The following is a 13,500-nucleotide window of genomic DNA, read 5'->3' as shown; positions in this document are numbered from 1 at the left end:
CTCTGCCCATCCTGGGCGTCGCCATGTTGCGACCAGAGCCACTCTAGCGCCTGAGGCAGAGGCCACAGAGCCATCCCCAGCGCCCGGGCCATCTTTGCTCCAATGGAGCCTTGGCTGCGGGAGGGGAAGAGAGAGACAGAGAGGAAAGCGTGGCAGAGGGGTGGAGAAGCAAATGGGCACTTCTCCTGTGTGCCCTGGCCGGGAATCGAACCTGGGTCCTCCGCACGCTAGGCCGACGCTCTACCGCTGCTGATGACATTTTTGAAGTTTATTTTACCTACAGGCAGTATTGGATATTGTGGCACATAATATTTAAGCGAAATAGAATATAAATCTTATGTATTTTGCATAGTTTTGCCACACTTAAATGACCACTTTATGAAACGTTTGTTTGTTATTAGAGTTAATTTGGTTTACCAACTGTAACACATCTATATTTGGTAAATTCTTTTTTAAACCAGTCCACCTGAAACCACCACCTGTTCGCTGATTCCGAAAGGAGATACCACATTCACTCCTGAGATCATCATGTTTTACTTGTGCACTCTACGACCTCTGACCCCGTGCACTGTTCATGTTTTCCTTTTCCTTCAAGCCATTTCCATTTTGCAGAACTCCATTTCTGGCCGAAGCCCATCTCCCAGAAGAATGAGGTCACTCAACTATCATCTGCCAGATCTCTCCACCAAAGGACAATAACCAAGGACTGAATGGAAAATCTCCCACAAAGCCAGATTAGAATTTGCGCTAATGAGACGGCGGTATTGGTTACAACGATGCTATCTCTCAAAGGCAGCACAGTCACTGTAAATGGTCCAGTCATCTTCTCTGCCTGTTCAAGCTCTCCCGGGCAGACCCAGAGACTCCACGTCGAGATTTGACCTTGTTTTCCAAGAGCTTTGTTTTCTTTACCATTTGAAGTGGCCAGTGGAAGTTCTGAAAATTAAGGCATAACATTGGAAAAAAGTGGAGGTCTCTAACTGCAAAAATGTGCAATGCAATTCTTTGTTTCCCAGTTATTCAGTTTCGCTCCAATGTGGTGTTTTGTAGAGGTTTTCCAGTAGCCAGAAAATAACTGGGCTTGAAATTGGAGATCTGAATTTTAGTTCACCATTTACTTGCTCTATGGTTTTGCTTAAGTCACTGAAGTTTTTTTTTTGTGCTTTATTTTCTTTGTTGTTAAAAACTGGAAAAGAACTAATACTTATACCTGTCCAGCTTACCTCGGACATCTGGAAGTACTACATAAATGTATAAGTGATAAAAACTTATAAAATACAAATTATTATATTTAATATAAAACTAAAAAAAATTCAAACTTCTAGTGATGAAAATTGAAGTAACAACACTCTTGGCAAGATGAATAGCATAATAAACCAAATTAACCTTTTCTTGATATGCATATCGAAAAGGAGTAAACTTGGTATTTTTTGGTACACATCTGAATAGGCATAACTCCCATGAAATTATGCTTTTCATGGAAACTTTGACCATCTTAATCTTGGCAGAGTTAGGGTAATATTTTTGGAACTCTGAAAAGACTCTTTCATTTTAATTCCCATGAAAGGCCTTATTTTTATATACTGTATTCGGGAAATCAAAAAAGAAAATAAAAGCACCATCATACTTGTGATACTATTTCACGGAAATAAGACAGTAGGATCAGAAGGGTGCCCTCTGATGTCACCTTTACCATAACTACAATCTGTGTATAAAATGAACCTTTCCACTTCCATTATTAATGGTTCATTTCACGCTTAGTAATTTCATAAGTTTGTGTTTGCACAATACATTAATAAATTGGCATTCTCACCTTTCAGCAGTTTTCATGCAAAGCGATTTCATCTCGCCTCGCAAGACAGTGAGTCAGATTCTCATAGATGCTTTCTGCTCCTAACACTCCTAACTTTTACAGAGTACGGTGGCTCTTTCAGGTGACTGCAGTGACCTAGTCTGAATGCCACGCGGTGAGCTGGAAGATTTAATTGACTTCGAGGCTGGGTAATGTGCCCCAGGGAAGCTAAATGACTTGAAAAAAGGCATCTTGCGGTACTTGAGTCTTTTCTTCGCTCTTACTATTCTGCTCACATACGTGAAGGCTGCAGGAGGCAGGGTGGGGGCTTCTTTTATTCTTAAGAGCAGAAGGGAAGTTAGGGAAGTTGGGGATTAAGTACGAAGGGCTGGGACTCAGCACCCTGGAATGTGGTGCAAGCATAGGTCATCCTATCCTGTGAAAACTGCCTCTCAGTGGTTTTGCCAAAACAAGTCTCTCAAACAGTAGGAGATTGTCAGGGCTCCAATTAGTAAAACCCTAAACCCCAAAGTCAATTATGTGAGTAATGAAAAGTGGTGGCAAACTCTCGTTCCCAGGAAGAAAAGAATCAGATCGGCCATTAGCCCCACTGGGTGTGCAGAGGGATTTAAGTCCCCCACAGAAAGAAGTGGTCATGGTCCCCAAGAAAGTGGAATTAAAACTCTTTAAGGGTTTTTGTTGCTAGATAAGTTTCAGTAATTTCTTGAAAGCAATCAAAGACAACAAAGGATACTGGATGCTTATTCCTCTCAACTCTTATGCACTACAAGGGAAAATGTGAAAACATGTTTAAAATACTAGGGAAAAGGGAACGATAAAGAAAAATATGATTTTTTCTTGTAGGCAAAGCCAAGGACTGCTTACTAATGTAGTAATAATGATTTCAATATTCAATATGGAGAGTAATGTCAACCTCTACAGAAAAAAGGAGATTAATTTATATCAAAGACAGTACACTATCAAAATATTACAAAACTAAGAACAAGTATGAAAAATAATGCTAAAAAACCATATATGTCAATAATAAGTTGGGTTAAGGCTCCAGACCCAAGATACTTCCAAACCAGGATGTTCAGTAAATGACGAGAGTTAATAAACACAGGTAGATACCATCTTAGAGACTGTATGAAAGTCTAGGAACACTGGGAATTTTAACCTTAAATTGAAAAGGAGGAAATAATTCTTAATAAGGAAGATTGCTCTTTTGGTGGAGGCTGCTGGAAACTATCAACATCTCTCCCACTTCCCAGAGCACCGGAGCGGTTGCTGGGCCCATAACTGCTCGGTCAGACTCTACGGATCCAAGTCTCCCTGGCACATAAGTGTAACCATGTGACTAAGTTCTCATCAATACACTAAGGACGAAGCGATGCTTGCCACTCCGGGGCTTTTCCTGAAAATATTGGGTGAGCGCACTTCCATACGTCCTCTCTTTCACTGGAGCCACAGCAGGGAGGTGCCACTGAACTAGTGAGGAAAGCATTCTACACAGAAATGGAACGGAGGACAAAGAAGATGGGGGAGACCAGGCTTCCACGCAGAGAGGAGCCACACTGCTAGCCCAGATCATTCACCTCAGTGCTGCCTTAAGAAAGGCAAACATGGCCCTGGCCGGTTGGCTCAGCGGTAGAGCGTCGGCCTGGCGTGCAGGGGACCCGGGTTTGATTCCCGGCCAGGGCACATAGGAGAAGCGCCCATCTGCTTCTCCACCCCCCACCCCCTCCTTCCTCTCTGTCTCTCTCTTCCCCTCCCACAGCCAAGGCTCCATTGGAGCAAAGATGGCCCGGGCACTGGGGATGGCTCCTTGGCCTCTGCCCCAGGCGCTAGAATGGCTCTGGTCGCAGCAAAGCGACGCCCTGGAGGGCCAGAGCATCGCCCCCTGGTGGGCAGAGCGTTGCCCCTGGTGGGCGTGCCGGGTGGATCCCGGTCGGGCACATGCGGGAGTCTGTCTGACTGTCTCTCCCCATTTCCAGCTTCAGAAATAAAAAAAAAAAAAAAAAGAAAGGCAAACACACGTTAAATATTTAAACTTCAAATAGGGTGAACATAGTCCCAGTCGACTTTGGACAGTCCTGTCATATGCCTGTTGTCTTGATGTAAATATAAATAGCATTCTCTTTCACTATCAAAATAAATTACATACTGGTCCTGGCCGGTTGGCTCAGTGGTAGAGCATCGGCCTGGCGTGCAGAAGTCCCAGGTTCGATTCCCGGCCAGGGCACACAGAGAAGCGCCCATCTGCTTTTCCACCCCTCCCCCTCTCCTTCCTCTCTGTCTCTCTCTTCCCCTCCCGCAGCAAGGCTCCATTGGAGCAAAGATGGCCCGGGCGCTGGGGATGGCTCCTTGGCCTCTGCCCCAGGCGATAGAGTGGTTCTGGTCGCGACAGAGCGACGCCCCGGAGGGGCAGAGCGTCGCCCCCTGGTGGGCGTGCCGGGTGGATCCCAGTCGGGTACATGCGGGAGTCTGTCTCTCCCCATTTCCAGCTTCAGAAAAATACAAAAAATAAAAATAAAAAATAAAAATAAAAATAAATAAATAAATTACATGCTAATCCAATTATAATTCAATGTATCATGCTGACTCTTTATATTAAAAGTTTAGCTTCTCTGCAACTGATATAGAAATTGGCACCTTGAACTTGTGTGATTAACACAAGGGATACATGTGATAAACAGTCATATGGTGGGAGTTTAAGGCATGTATATATCAGGTCAGAAGACTAGAGATGCTTGTTATACTCTGGTGAAATATTTGATCAAATTTTCCTTTGTGATAACTTGAAAGGCAGGCCACATGTACTTACCAAACATGTAGCCACAGAACCAGAATGTATATTTGTATGGGTTCTCGCAGCATTTAGCAAGGTATTAAAAGAAAAAAATAAACACAGGCAAGACTTGGCATGAAATAGGACAAATGGGGTTGAAAATACCTCCTGCTTCTATTCCTCAAACAGCAGTAGAGTCATAACTGCTGTCTCTAAGGGACTTTCTCAAAGACTTACCATTAAGCCAGAGCAATAAAAAAAAGATCAGAGTAGGCGTGTTAACCTTTACACATAAACTCACTGTTTCAGATGTTCTCAAGATAGACGCCTTTCGAGTGAAGGAAGGAGGAATGGATCTGGAAGCCAGGAAACAAGACTAGCCTGGGAAGTATGTACACAAGGGTTTTGTGGATGGTGACCATCCGCAACTGGCACTGACCCGAAGAAATAAAACTACTGAAGAGCCCACTACATTTTTGAAATCACAAACCTGGCTCACAAATGCCTGTGACTATGTGAACCCCAAACAAGTATCGTCTCCATATCCACTTCAGATGTTAGTGCTGGGAACAGTGAACAAAGAAGACCATTCTCAAAGGGCTCAGCCAGGAGTCAAGAAAGAGAATGAGGCAGAGAACTGCTCTCATAGGATCCGAACCTGTGTGGCAGGTGAATTGACCAAGACACCCTGGACTGGCAGGGCAGAGACCTACACCATTCGCCTCCTCAAGGACCGTCACTGAATTTGCATTTTGTGCCTCCCTTTCTAAACCGAAGTCTTTGTCGCAGGAAGACTGTTTCCACCCACCATGCATGGGGGTCTGGAGGGAAAGGGGGCACAGATAACTGGACTCTTAGCTTACAGGTCATTGGACAACAAGCAACTACCTCTGGACCGGATCGAAGACTATCCCCTGCCTAGAGAACCTAGACCTTCAGCGAGGTACGGTATAGAAGGGACTTTGAGGGGTCCCCTTAGGGATGGTGGATGTGTTTTCTGAACGAGAACATATTTTGGTGGTTTGAGAGGGGTCTGAGGGGGATGTGACTAGTTATACATCAAAATTTGTTTTACATTTTTTCTTAAAAATTATGCCTCCCCTTGGCTTGTGGCTGACCCTCCACAAATGACATTTCTGAGTCCCCTTTACAGCTAGTGCAGGCCTTGTGATAAAATTCCACCCACGGAATCTGAGTGGCGGTGACATTGCCACTTGGAATCAGGATGCGGAACACTGAGCCTGGGCTCCCCTGCCCTGTCCCTTCACCCGGCTGGTGCACACGGGGCCTCTGACCCAGCTCGGTCCCGTGGAAGAGGGTTCCTGAGACAAGATGGAAGGAGCCTTGTTCTTTGCCAGGCTGCAATGTTCACCTAAGGGTGGTTATATGAGGGAGATATAAACTTACAGACCATTTATATCACTGCTTTGGAGGATGTCTTTGTTACCACACCTAAGTCTTGGCCCTTATCAGTTACAGCTATTCATCAGCGCATTTCATCGGGCAGGTAAAGCAGAGCGCAGTGAGCGCCTAAGTGTCATAGCCCGTGCTAGACTCACTGTCACACTATTGTTCAGACTTCCTGCTGTCTCCATGGCTTCTTAACAAGCTGGAAGTCTCCTGTCTACACCAGTGCCGACAAAATTACACAGAATACAAGCACTGGGACTGGAAGTGGAACCCAGGTCTGTCTGACTCTACCACTGTTCTTCTTCCTATTATACAGATCCTTAATTTTGTAACTAATCTTCGAACATACTGAAATCTCTCAGGAATGTAAGGGTTTTTATGTTTTGTTTTGCTTTTTTTTTTTTTTTTTTAACATAACAGACATGTTTATTTTGTCTTTCCTATTAGATGTTAAATTTATTTTGCCAATATTTTGATTACTGGAGTTTTAATATAAATTTTAAAAAGCACAGTATGCCCAGTGCCAACTTAAATTTGTAGGCTTAGGTTCTGGGAATTTTCCATATACTTCAAGTTACAATTGAATTTTTAGTAAAGCAATATTTTAGGCCAGTGTGTCAGGACTCTAAGAATCCATGACTGCATGAATACTTGAAAGAATGTGTCGTTTCATATCTTCCCATGTATTAAACAGTGCAAAGAAATAGGGATGAGTAACTTTGAAGAAAGGTATACTTTGCAAGGACTGTTCTTTGGTTCATCTTGGTAAACCCACCCAGCTACCTAAAGAAGTCTTACTCCTTTGCCACCCAGCTTAGTGTATCCCAAGGTTCTCTTTACCATGCCACAGTCACAGAGCTCCAGGGAAAAGCAACCTGGTCCCACCTCTCCAGGCAGAGGAGAACAGAAGCTCCATATCCACGCATGCTGCAAATGGCTTCTCCAGTCTACCTGAATCATTACCAGCTAGAAGTAGCGGTCACTGGGACTTGGACATGAGCTGCAAAGTATAGAATGGTGACAACAATTCCAGTGCTATGTGGACTTTTCCTGGACTCCTCCTCCCTGTGACAGCTCCTAACAGACTGAACTGTGGTTGGGTTGCATTTTTCAGGGATTTGGCATGGTGATAGGGCCAACTTGGACTTGGTGAACATGTTAAGAACACTACTCTTTTATGGATTCTTGTTGTGTTGGCCAAGAGTTTGCTTAAAGGCTTTTAATCACTGTAAAAAAAAAAAAATAGAAGGCTGGATAAAGAAGATGGGGCACATATACACCATGGTATACTAGTCAGCTAGAAGAAACGATGACATCGGATCACTTACAGCAGAATGGTGGAATCTTGATAACAGTATGCGGAGTGAAATAAGCGAATCAGAAAAAAACAAGAAATGCAGGATTCCATACATTGGTGGGACATAGGAATGAGACTAAGAGACATGGACAGGAGTGTGGTGGTTACGGGGGGTGGGAGGAGGGAAGGAAGGAGGAGGGGAGGGGGAGGGGTACAAAGAAAACTGGATAGAGGGTGACGGAGGACAATCTCTCTTTGGGTGATGGGTATGCAACAGAACTAAATGACAAGATAACCTGGAAATGTTCTCTTTGAATGTATGTACCCTGATTTATTGATGTCACCCCATTTAAATAAAAATTTATTTATTAAAAAAAAAAAGTCTTACTATGGAATGTTTATCTCTTTATGGAGCAAATGCCAAAGGAGGCAGCTTGCTAATCTGAACAGTATATACCTCTTATTATAACTGGTATTGGTTTATGTCCATTCTTATTTTACCTTGTAGGATCACGGGTATCTGATGAATGATGCTCGATAAACTACTGAGAAAACCAAATGTCTCTTCATGGAAATTCTCATTGTCATAAGGAAGTCTGGGAAAACCACTCCTCCAGATTCCTGTGTTCTTTAAAACTCGATGCCGCCTTGTGTCCAGCCTGGTTCTCCATGTCCTCAGGACTTACTTCCCGGAAAAGTGTCCAGAGCTTCCGTCTGTGGCAAGTCTATGGTCTGACCTGTCCACGCTGGTTTTCAACTTGAAGAGCCACCGCACCAGGAACTCTCATCACCCCCGTGAGCACCCCTGAGCTGTTGCCCGCCTTTGGTCAGCATCTCAAGGCAGGGCCTTGGGCTACACGGAACGGGAATGAAAAAATGGCGAAGACAACCCACTCACAAGAGAAAGGGCGAGGGACACGTGACTCACAGAGCAGACAGCCTTTCTACGGGGACGGATGACAACTCGGTTCAGAAACCGGGACCTCAGGAATGAATTGAGTCTCTGCGGTGGTCCAACCAGAGGTTTCTAACGTGCTTCCTCCCGAAGCAGGCGGATCACTCTAGGACACAGAACGCTGGGAAGCAGCTGGGGAGGGAGCGAGGAGCTAGTGTGCGGAGATGTGCTGCTGTTTAGTTGGGAAAGCTAGTTCACATGCCGGTGTTTTATGGGGTGAATCCCAGGAGGCAGCATGAAAGGTGGGTGGAGCGGGATCCAGAAGGTCAGAAGCCGGCGGTGCGCGCTGTCCAGCAGGTGCCGCTACAGCAGCCGAGGCTCCGTGACAGCAGGAGGATTTTGCCACCTGCCTCCTTTCACTCTGGGAAACAGTGAATGGGGCGAAATTGATTTTATAGACCCCAACTATTCTGACGTTGAAGGAAGCGTTAGATAATGCATTTCAGGGTGATGTTTGGAAAATACGGATCAAACTCTGAATAGCAAGAGAATATGTGGAATTCACAACAGGTTCACATTTGAATGATATTTAAGGAGTGGCGAGCATTGTACCACCTTTCACAAGATTTTTAAATTGTCACAATAATCCAAATATAAAGAAACTGATGCCTTATGAAATATAACATAGTTAATATAAAGTAGATTTGGGTTATATCCAGGGTTCCTAATAACTCAAACTATAGTGAGAAGCAAAAGAGAGTATTGGAAAGGACAGGGGTTTGGGAGTCTTATTTTTGTTTGTGCTCTACTGATGACGTTCAGGGTAGCATCCCAATCCCAACAACTGGCAATGGCATGGGCACGACGGAGCAGGACAGCAGGGGCCAGTACGCAGACAGATGTGTCTGCCTGCGCTTCAGCCCTGCCACGGAACCTTGCACAAGCTCCGTAACCTCTCTGGGCTTCAGTTCCTTCATCTGTAAAATGGACATGTAATATCTACTTTATTTTTTTAATTTAGAAATTAAATTTAATGGGATGACATTGATCAATAAGAGTATACAGGGGCCCTGGCTGGTTGGTTCAATTGTAGAGCATCGGCCTGGTATGTGGAAGTCCTGAGTTCGATTCCTGGCCAGTACACACAGGAGAGGCACCCATCTCCTTCTCCACCCCACTCCCTCTCCTTTCTCTCTGTCTCTCTCTTCCCCTCCTGCAGCCGAGACTCCATTGGAGCAAAGTTGGCCTGGGCGCTGAGGATGGCTCTGTGGCCTCTGCCTCAGGTGCTAGAATGGCTCCAGTTGCAATGGAACAACATCCCAGATGGGCAGAGTATCGCCCCTGGTGGGCATGCCGGGTGGATCCCGGTCGGGTGCAGGTGGGAGTCTGTCTCTGCCTCCTTGCTTCTCAGTTCAGAAAAATAAAAAAAAAATATATATATATATATATAAAATAAGTATTCAGGTTCCAGGTGAACCTTTCTACAGCATTTGAATTGGTGATTGCCCCTCACTGAAAAGCAAATCTTTTTCCACCACCATATATTTGCAATATTTACTTTAAAAGCAAAAGCTGATACAAGCAACTCACTTAATATTTAGTATCACTGAATCATGGAGTCCCTCTGGAGAAAGTCATCACAGGGGTTCTTGTGGGTAATAAGAAAGTGTTGACCCTCAATAAGAGTTTTGTTGCCTTTTGGTCTTTACCAGCTTTCTTCTAGAATGTACAAACCACTGAATTTTCCTTATTTCTCTCCTGACCCTCAGTTCCTGACTTTGTTTCCTTTAAACTTCTCTCTACATTCTTATCCTAGAACTAGGGCAGAAGAAAAGATGCTTTGAACAATATGCATTCAGCTCAATTTCCCCCTGTGTTTCCCGATCTGCCTTTGCTGTGGGTGGGGCCACGTCCAGAGAGCAGGTAGCTGTGATTTCTATGTGTCTTAAGGAGATGAAGGCAACAGGAAGTTTGGTTAAGGATGAGTTAATTTTACTAGGGTTTAAAGTGGCATTTTAAAACAGATTTTAAAGTAGAAGTCTCTGGTTTCCCCAGAATTACATTTAGAGATGTAAGTAATAATTTCCTCTGTTTATTGCCCAGAAGAGCCAACTTGAATGGAGGTATTTATCAGCATAATTAATTATTTGTATCTGAGCACTGGCCTAATGAATGTCTTTCAGGGAATCGGCATCAGAAATCTCCATTTTCATGAAAATAAATGAATGAAGTAGGTCGAGGTGGTAAATCTAGAGGAGTAGGTTTCGCGGTTAAGACAATTCTGAAACAAAGCATTTCAGTTCTCCTAGAGCAGACACCAGCCCTTTGCGTCGTGTCTGAGAGCTACAGCTGAATATGGCTTTGAAGTGAGCAGACAAAAGCCCTACAGGCTCAAAAGAACAAAACAACTTCAACAGTGGGGGGGGGGGGGGAGTGCCTTGATCCCATTGGTTAATTACCAAAAGTGTCTCCTGTATCCCTGTTTTGGGGATTGAAACTGGCAGTCACCTTTCTTATATATTTTTTTTTCCCTCATAATTCTGGGTGGGTTTTTTTTGCCTTTTTACTGAACTTTCAAGAATATTTCTTCAACTTTATCTTCCAATCCTTCCACTGAGTTTTCCAAGAGCTTTGTTGTTCCCCATATTTCTTGCTTATAGCTGCTTATTCTTATATCTTAGATACAATATATAGTCCGTCTGCACGCCGCACGGTTCTATAGGTTTGTAAAAATGGCCGTCCAAGCAGAAACCATGCAAGGCCATCTTAATGATCAATGGAAAACAACTATCGTTCTGCAAATTGTAACAATTTTTTTCAAAACATTAAAAATTCATGTTATCAGTTTTAAATGTATAGGGACATAAAAAATTAATAAAATGTCTTTACCTAGTACTCTGTAATTTAAAGCATTAAAACATTGAAAATTAAAATGTTTTCTATCTGGAAATAATGCTTGCCACCTTCTCATGGTGTCACACAATACCATAGAATACTCAATGAGCATTTTTCCATACTCTTTTCTAAATTTGGATCAGCTTCTAACCATTTACCCTTTGTGCATTTCACATCATGAAATATCTGAGAGCCCTTTGATGTGAATTCTTTTTGCCTGTATCACTTCCTTGTTGGACATCCTCACCCTTCTCATCACACACACTTTCATCCACATATATTAGCCAATTATAACGTCCTCTGGCCTTCGCCAGTCATCAGAAGGTACATGCCAATTTCACAGTGGAGTCCTTTTCTGCTCTAGTGACTTCACATGGGAGCTGAACATGAATCAATTCAGCCAACTTTTGAAACAATAAAACCAGCTTTTACTGGCAATGAAAGTTTCTTCTTCTGCTTCCTTATAATCACCGTTTTCTCGCAATAAGGCAACTAATATCAACACTTGACCTTTAATGTTAGTCTAATTTATTTTTTTAATTAGTCTTGAATCCAGCCCTAAGTGGCTTTCTGTTCCTAGTGCAATTTAAACTGAGAGGTGTTGAAGCCACTCGGCCTTGTTCTTTCTATTCATTGGACTTTCACATCGTGGTTCATGTAGTCTCTCTCCTATCCTGCGAGCTATTACCAGTTCTAATTATACCAAATTTTTCTTACTTTGTTACATTTTTTACTTCATTGCTGCATTTTATCTTTATGGGCCAGCTCCCCCCCCCTTTTTTTTGTATTTTTCTGAAGTTGGAAACGGGGAGGCAGTCAGACAGACTCCCACATGTGCCCGACCGGGATCCACCCAGCACGCCCACCAGGAGGCGATGCCCTGCCCATCTGGGGCATTGCTCTGTTGCAACCAGGGCCATTCTAGCACCCGAGGCAGAGGCCATGGAGCTATCCTCAGCGCCTGGGCCAACTTTGCTCCAATGGAGCCTCAGCTGCGGGAGGGGAAGAGAGAGACAGAGAGGAAGGAGAGGGGGAGGGGTGGAGAAGCAGATGGGTGCTTCTCCCGTGTGCCCTGGCCGGGAATCGAACCCGGGACTCCTGCACTCCAGGCCGACGCTCTACCACTGAGCCAACCAGCCAGGGCCAGCTCCCCCTTTTCATGAACTATTCTGTAAAACATCACAAGAGTTTATGAGGAAACAAGAAGGCTACACACCTACACTGCTGTCTGTGCATGAACTTACAGACATTCAGTAGCCAACCACGGACGGATTTGAGGAACGTGATGGCATTGGTCACTGATCATGATGTGCATCCATTATTGCTTAGTGACTATGGGCAGAAGAGCGAACAGAAAAGCGTGTGCACTATGTTAACTACCCATATTTAACACAGGCATTCCTCGGAGAGACTGTGACTTTGGTTTCAGAACACGGCCATAAAGCAACTATCTCAAGAAAGTGAGTCACATGAACTTTGTGGTTTCCCCGTGCCTATAAAAGTTATGTTTACACTTTATTGTAGTCTATTACGTGTGCAATAACGTGATGTCTAAAATAATTTGCATACTTTACGTAAAAAATACTTTATTGCTAAAAATTACTGCGGGTCTTGCCTGGATGTTGATGAAAACGCGGTCCCTGAGAAGCACAATAACGGCGAAGGCGATGGAGAGGGTATGCTTGCGTACCGTGGTAACTGAAATATGAACTCTATTACCTGGGGACTGGCGTTAGAAACTAAACTGTGTAACTGATATCCATGCACCCTGGAACCATGCAAAGTGAGAACTGCCTGTGCATCTCTTATTTCGACAAGGGCATTAATCACAGTATTTAAACTATTTTCCCACTGTTTCCTCCAATTTACATTTTTCCATATTGATTTGTCTGTCTGCTTCTGGATCTGTTTCTTTTTTGTTTGTGTGGCCTCTGCTTTGCTATTAGGTGTTTGTCTGATCTGCTCACATGTTAGAGTGGGGTACTAAAAACTCAAGTGAAGAGTTTATTCATGTGTCCTTCCCTGCTGGGTAACCTGGCTGGGCCATTTCTTAGAGGGTACCCGATATTTATGCCTGTAAGTCTTATCTTTTGGAATGGTTAGAGCCCTGGAGAACACTTTTCAACTGTCACTTCTGGAGAGTACACACCTTGCTATATACACCTGTCTCCTAGGAGTGGAGTGTGAGAAAGAAGAGCTAGTTTTCATTAACACCTACATTTCCATATTGGTACTTTTGTTCTTCACCACGCCAGTCCAGGGAGACTCTCAGTCTCTCCAGAAAAGGTCCGGAGCTCATCTGGGCCAACGTGTTGTGATTTTGTCACTTCTTTTGCCAACATTAGCTGAGAATTCAGCTTCCCTTGGTCACTTACCACCTATCCGCTGCTCTCGAGTTTTCTAAATTTGGTTGTCATTTCTCC

At 43.9% G+C, this 13,500-nt stretch overlaps 1 non-coding gene across 1 annotated transcript; it reads right to left on the bottom strand.

The window, feature by feature from the left end:
• Positions 1-12,145: 12,145 nt before the first annotated feature.
• On the bottom strand, positions 12,146-12,221 carry TRNAS-GGA (transfer RNA serine (anticodon GGA)). The gene has a single exon. It is a non-coding gene; the product is annotated as a tRNA-Ser (tRNA).
• Between the last annotated feature and the right edge of the window lie 1,279 nt (positions 12,222-13,500).

This window comes from Saccopteryx leptura, chromosome 4 (genome assembly GCF_036850995.1).
Source record: "Saccopteryx leptura isolate mSacLep1 chromosome 4, mSacLep1_pri_phased_curated, whole genome shotgun sequence".
In the NCBI taxonomy this organism is placed as follows: domain Eukaryota; kingdom Metazoa; phylum Chordata; class Mammalia; order Chiroptera; family Emballonuridae; genus Saccopteryx; species Saccopteryx leptura.
Note: the sequence above shows the minus strand (reverse complement) of the source record. Positions and strands in the feature narration are given on the sequence as shown.